Below are 7,039 nucleotides of genomic sequence, written 5' to 3'. Positions count from 1 at the left end.
GCATAGTAATAGTTGATTGACAGGCAGCTTGAAGGAAGTGAGAAAGAAAGAGAAAATATATAAACAATACTTTGCCAGTTGTTTACTAATAATAGTTTTTCCCTTGCTACCCTCAGCCAGAAAATGCTGCTGGACTGTTATTACCCATCCTTATTACTGCTGACGTTATTGTTTGCATTACTAGATAATAACTTTGCATTTATTATCCACACTACTGAAATACCTATTGCAAGATAGTGCAAGGCGCACAATTTGAAGCACGTAAGTTTATTTCCCAGGAAAAAAACATTTTCCATCCATTCGCTTCAGTTTTAAGCCATTTACTTTTAAATGCTCAGGACTAAATGAGTCTATGTTTTATTTTTAACATTCACACAATATTTCCAGTAAGCGGGTTCTTGGTATACTATGGTAATCAAGTGCTTCATTTCAGATGCCTTTGTGTCAGACACTTTTTCCATTTCCTTTAAAAAGTAAGCAGTGTGATGGTATTTGATAATCATTCACTGAAGCTGCTGCTTGAATTAAAAACAACGGAATTCATTTAAAGCTAAATGCCATCTACGCTTCACAAGGCTATTCTTTGGGATGAGCAAACAATACAAATAGGAAGAGGCTTTTCCAAACACAGCCCACCTCTTCTAGAGAAGCAAGAGTACTCTTGCAAAAGGGAAGAACAGCATGAAGCAGACAGAGACCTTGTCCCACGCTCCTTCTACTCCGGCAAATAAAGCTGGGCAGCTCTACGTTAGAAAAATAGCCGGAGAATCGCCAGGTATCATCAGGGAAGAGCTCCCTTGGTTTTATTCCCCTGTAAATGCTCAATTTTACAATTATCTTACGCAGCCACTAAAAATGAGCAGCCAAAAGAATAGCAGAATAATTGTCTATATTTCCTCCCTGTTTCTGCCAATGTTCTTCCTCTTTGAAACCCAGGCAGCCTTTCAGATGTTCAAGACCTCTCTACATTTGGGGAAAAATTTGATGCCATGAACTGGCACCATCCAGCAGCAAAAGAGGCTCTTCTGCCACTGACTGCAGGGCTTGGGAACATCATCAGACACAGGACTTGCAACACAGATTGAAAGCAGTAACACATCTCAGAGAAGTTCATCAAAAGAAAAAATGCCCATAGCTTCAGCTCATAGTAAGTGTACCTGACTGCAGTTAACGCCATTTTATTCCCAGTGGCAATAAAGCAACTGAAGTTTAACTAGCACTGCTGGTTGATGAAATTCCAGAGATTTATCTGTTAAGGCCACAAAAATAATTCCATGGCTTTGTTTCTCATAAGTAAATTGCCAGGCTGCCCTCAAACAGCAAAATTAAGATAAAATTACAGTCCTGTTTCCATTAGGCAACATTAAACATTCTTACTTCCTCCTCTTTTAGCAAAAATAGAATGCCTCATGCTAATAGATCTCATTCCTGAAATTGAGAGCAAAGCAGCTGGGCAAAATAACGAGTTGAGAAACATATTCCCTTCTCCCAGGTCCCTTACACAAGCATATACACAGCTGAGATCCCAGCCCTCCCCCATTCCCCCTGCCCAGTTTCTACAAATAAGAAAGGAGAATATATGTCTGTTAATACCTTGTATAAAGCACATTTCATTCAATCAATGCTTTTATCAACAGACAATTCCACGAGGTACAGAAATTTCGGAATTTCTACGTAGCACAACTGTTTTACTTACAAACTCTTACACTACCAAATCTACTTTGCTCAAAACAGTTAAGACCTTGGGTCAAGGAGACAGTGGCATTAGCACTCAACAGAAAATGTGCTTCTCTACACTAAAATAGCCACTTAAGCAAGAATGTGGAAATGATTTATCTTGCAATGTTTGAAGTTGGATCTTCACCTCAGCTATGTCATGACTGCACAATCAGTCAGAGGAAGACTGTTACACTTTCATACAAAGAAAAGGATATTCAACTCTTCACTATGAGTATCTAACAAGTAATATTACCTTTCAGAAAATAAGAAAAAGCATAAATATTAGCTAGTGGAAACACTCACATTTATAACATTGGACTTCGAGACCTTCAGTGTTCCAGTCCCCAAATATAAATCTGTGTTTAATAATAGAAAGGTAATGCAATTTCACCAAAAGCTATTTCATTTAAATAGAGCTGTATTTGTAATCCTAAGTATTGCAGTGCTATATTAGTGTAAGATAATCAGAAAAAATATCAAACTGAAAACTTAAATTGAAGCTTATTAATAAAGTCTTGTAAACTAAGTCAGATTTTGAGGCAAGAAAACAGCCAGGTAAGTTTGACTTGGGATTCAGCAATAGTGTTTATGCACTCACTATCCTTTAACATCTGTACAACTGATTGATAGGCAATTTTAAAAGTAGAAGACTATAAAAAGTTTCCCAATTGCGCACACTCAATAGTGATAATGCTTATACATTCACCTAACAATTTGCAGGATCAGACTCCACCGAACAACCAGATGGTCTTCTAGAGATATAATGAGTCCAGTAAGATCACAAAATTATGCACCTGGGAATTTTTTTGTTTTGCAGAAACCTAAATACCTTTAGAAATCCCCTTCCTTAAGAAATCAATTAAGCTGCTAATGTAAAAAATAAGTAGTTGTTGTAACTATGGGCACAAATGCTTCTATCTACTGGAACTGAGAAAAGCTGCCAACTTGCAGAGAACCTGGCTCCACAGCCTATTTTCCCTCTATAACTTTTACCAATGTAGTATCTAAATAAAACAGCCATTCTACTCTTAAAGAATTAGAAAGTGCACACTTCTTATATTTACAGACATCCTCTCAGCGAGAATATCAGTATTCAAAGGAATAATTGAGGAATTAGGGAATTTTAGCCAAAAAGTCTGTTAATTTTCCTTCTCTTGACCTGTCAAAACAGTGCACGTCCTCAAAAGCAGTGAAATCCACGTGGTCTTTAGTTGTCCAACATTTCAAGGTTTCAGTCATTATTTTAAAAAGTAGCAACATAGTAATTAAGATAGCATGATCATAGCCATTTTCCTAACTTGTACATACAAAAGGCTGGGTACTACACATTCTGCACGTGAACTGCAGTATTTTTGAGAACTCATAGTATTCTTTATTTTAATAATATAAATACAAAAAGAGAGGTGTAGACATTATAAATGAGGATAGCCCAGGACTTTTTCTTGTCAGAAGTGAAAAATCTGTGCATACATCAAGCAGTGATACTCAACTTTCAAAAGGTCAACTGCAAATTAAGCTCCCTGCCATTTCTTCACTTTTATATGAATTTAGCAAAAAGACAGTGTAATCTGTTAGAAAGAACAGGCATTATAATGGAAATAATTCTTTCCTAGCATACTATACATAATTACATATGTTTATATCACTTACAGTGATGTCACATATAAATTAAATCATTCATGTTTATGTTTTGAAGAGAGTATCTAAAACCGTAAATACTGCTTTTAAAGTGAGTATATCAGAGAAAGTACTAACGGCATGACATGGAGGGAGATGAATGCATGGGCCAGAGGCAACTCCATTCTGAAAGCATAGAAAATATGCCAGCAGACTTGACCTCCTGACCTGAAGTTCTAGATAGAATATAACAAAAGAAAAGGAACAATCAGCAATTAAACTAATGGGGGGGGGGGGAATGGAAAAACACGTTGATGATCAATTTGAATCGAGTTTGTCACAGCAAAACACCAGTCCTGTCCTATTCCGCACCCCCACACACACCTGGGCCAGGATAAGCATTGTGGTAGGCCACAAAGAATGGGATGAAGAGTATGATTTATGTGAAAAATAAGCCTTCTTTTTTTGTGCTGGAGAGAAGAAGCAATGAAGGAGTGCAGAAGGCAGGCTGGCTTCCTTCAGTAATACTGCCGCCTTAGAGTATCCCAAAATGCAGCCTCAAAACACAAGACCACTGACAGTGCAAAAGCCTAAATAAAATCCCTCACACTGTTAATTCTTTCATCAAAAAAAGGTAGAATAAAAAAAATACCATTTTTACCAAGCTTATCTACAGTACTCTTATACTCTGCACCAGTCAATAAGACAGTGGTTATGACAGACTGAAAAACACCCGTGATGCACCACTTCAGCTTACAACAAAATTTTAAATCAAACTAAATTATAACATCTTTCTTGTGCTAAATCGACAATATGAGAAGGTTATTCCCATTTAGCTTAAAATAGATAACTCCTCAACTTAAGCTACATTCATTTGGTTTACTTCAAAAAAAAAAAAAACAATTTGTGGAAGTTTTATTAAAATGTTTAAGAAAATACAATTTTAAATACAATTGACATAATCACCATCTTTATTCAGTGAGGAAAAGAATGTGCAAGCACTTGATTCATTATCTGTGTAGTTACAGTTACATTTCTCAAAACTATTGTTCAGTATTGCCTGCAGTTTGACAGTTGTTCATCAATGCAATAGTACCAAATGAACATGCAAACCTAAACTAATTTCTGGCTGCAGGTAATGCTAGAAGGGGAAGGTGCCTTTCCTGCATATGCTCCATAAAGCTCCAAACACTTTAAAAGTCTGGGGGAATTAATTTTGTATTCACTTTATATACAGATGTTTAGAAAAGTCAAATGTTTACTAAAATGAAATATCCTACTAAAATTCTCCATTGCAAATGAAAAACAAATAAAAATTGGAGGGGCAACAGAACCAGTGAGTCACAACCTTCTGGGACTTCCATATGTGTAACCACACAAGTTGCTTATACTGCAGCTCATTCGATTAAATAGCCTTCAAAAGGACTAGATGTCTGATGGATTATTGTATTATAACTGGATAATTTGCAGCACTAGCTCATCTATAGGAATATGGAACTTGCAACATCAGATAAACTAGCTATCGCATCTGGTCGCATAACTCGCCCGAGGCAATGCAATTCCTGATGTTTCAATGGCAGTTGTAAAAAGTCCAGTCCATCTTCATTGCCTTTAATATTATTTCAATTGATATACCATACTATAATTAATAGCATATAGTTTGCCTTCTAAAATTTTACCCCAAAACCTTTCAAGATCTTGTTGTCAGTAGCTTGTGATTGCAAAGCTGATCACTCAGGCTGACATTTTCACCAACCGTATTTGACACTGTCAGATTCTTTCTGTGCACACATGTGCATGAAAATAAATACATATAGTGTTTATTCAGAAAGCCCTGCTCACTTCTAAGAAGAATGCTAATGAAAGATACATTGTCTTAATTTTGCCCCCCCCCCCCAAAAAAAAAAAAAAAAAAAAAAGAGAGGCTTTTTCTTTGGAAATCTCTGGTACTCCCAAAGATGACTGAGCTTCAATAGGAATGTGTCCTTTGTGTCAGGGGAACACTGCTGCTCATTTTCAAGAAAATCTACCTAAATTCATCCACAGAATATAAATTTCTGAGAAACTGTAGTCGGCCCTATTCCTCCAGCATGCTAGAATATGTGCCTCCTGCCCTGCCAAGAGGGGTAAACCCAAACTATCCACGTAAAGGCCAGTTACAACAGCTCTGTATCACAACAGTGGTAAGACATTCAGGTTACAAGCAAATACCAATCTTCTGCATCTCATGAAGAAGAAATAAAATCTATACACAGACAAAAGGAAATAGCACAGAGGGACAAGGGAGTTTGGTGAAACTGGAACAGGAGGGAAGAACAGAACACGTAGCCGGATGCAGAAACTGGTCAGGCAAGGAACGCAGGAACAGAAATAACAAGATTAGGACAGAAGAAGGAGGGTACACGTAAAAGATGATGGAATTAGCAAAGTGGGAGCCAACAGAGAAGAAAGACAAAGACTTGTAGAGCAGGGAGATTTGAATAAGACTACTGTGGTATTTGCTTACCGAGTTAAGAACTGCACTAAGAGAAGCAGGATTGGAACAAGGTAGAAGGAACAAGGGTCAAGTCCGAGATAATGAATAGAAGTCTGTCTGCTACAGTTACTGCTTCCTGGTGCACAATAAAAGATCAAAATAACCAAGTACACCATTATTAAGATATCAGCATCTACCCATTAAAATGACTAGCAAAACTGTTCTCTCTGCTGGTCCTGTCCCATGGAGGGTGACAACCAGCTACTATCATCAGTTACTCTGCCAGCTCAAATAACAATGGTCTTTATCATCCAAGGGCTTCAAGACCTGCTGCTGAAATTGAACATCAATAAAAAGTTTACCTAGTGGCATTTTGCCCGTTTTCTCAGCATGCTATCTTAAAAAAAAAAAAAAAAAAAAAATACACAGAAAAACTGTAGAAAAATATCAAGATTACAACTTGAAGCCATCAATTTGTCCTGAGGCTAAGTAGTTAAATATTTTCTGACAAACTCCCAAAATACAGACACACATGAATAAAGGGCTGGCTTTCCATGTTATTAGAGCAAAAAGTTTCATAAAAATCAATAATCAGTTCAGCAATAATATGGCTTTGCACCTCAAAGAGGATAGTACCCTCTAACATTTTACTGGAACATTGGTCCAGTACCTACCCTTTAAAAAATAAAACATCCTTCTATTGCGACATCTCAGGGAACGAGGGATTTTCACAGAAAGTTTTAGTACATTTATACTATGCATATTTGACAAACTAAGTACACAAGTACACACAGGCTATGCACTGAAGAGCATTTAAAAGCACGAAAAATGTATCTATAAGCACAAAGCAAAGACTTACTGTTTATAGAAGCCAGAAAAGTTGAAGATGGAAATATTGAGTTAGTCCAAACAACATCCACTGATAAAACCCAAGGACTGTGATGAAATCAAGTCTAACAAACAAAAGAAGTGTAGGGCACAGAAATGAACGGACGATAGCTGGTGTGCCAGAAAAATGCTGACTGTTACTTAAAACTAGAGTCCTACAATAGGTGTCCGAAAAATATGAAGCTTCCCATTATTATAGATAACTATTACCACATGGAAACCCAGGATTCACTGCAACATCATTTAGCATTACTGCCCTGATTCTAAGAAACCACCAGACCAGACCCACCGAAGACCCAAATTACATCGCTGTAATATCCAGCTTTGATTAAGCCTTGA

The sequence above is a fragment of the Charadrius vociferus genome, unplaced genomic scaffold (genome assembly GCF_000708025.1).
Source record: "Charadrius vociferus isolate BGI_N301 unplaced genomic scaffold, ASM70802v2 scaffold163, whole genome shotgun sequence".
Classification (NCBI taxonomy): domain Eukaryota; kingdom Metazoa; phylum Chordata; class Aves; order Charadriiformes; family Charadriidae; genus Charadrius; species Charadrius vociferus.
This window is presented reverse-complemented; position numbering follows the sequence as displayed.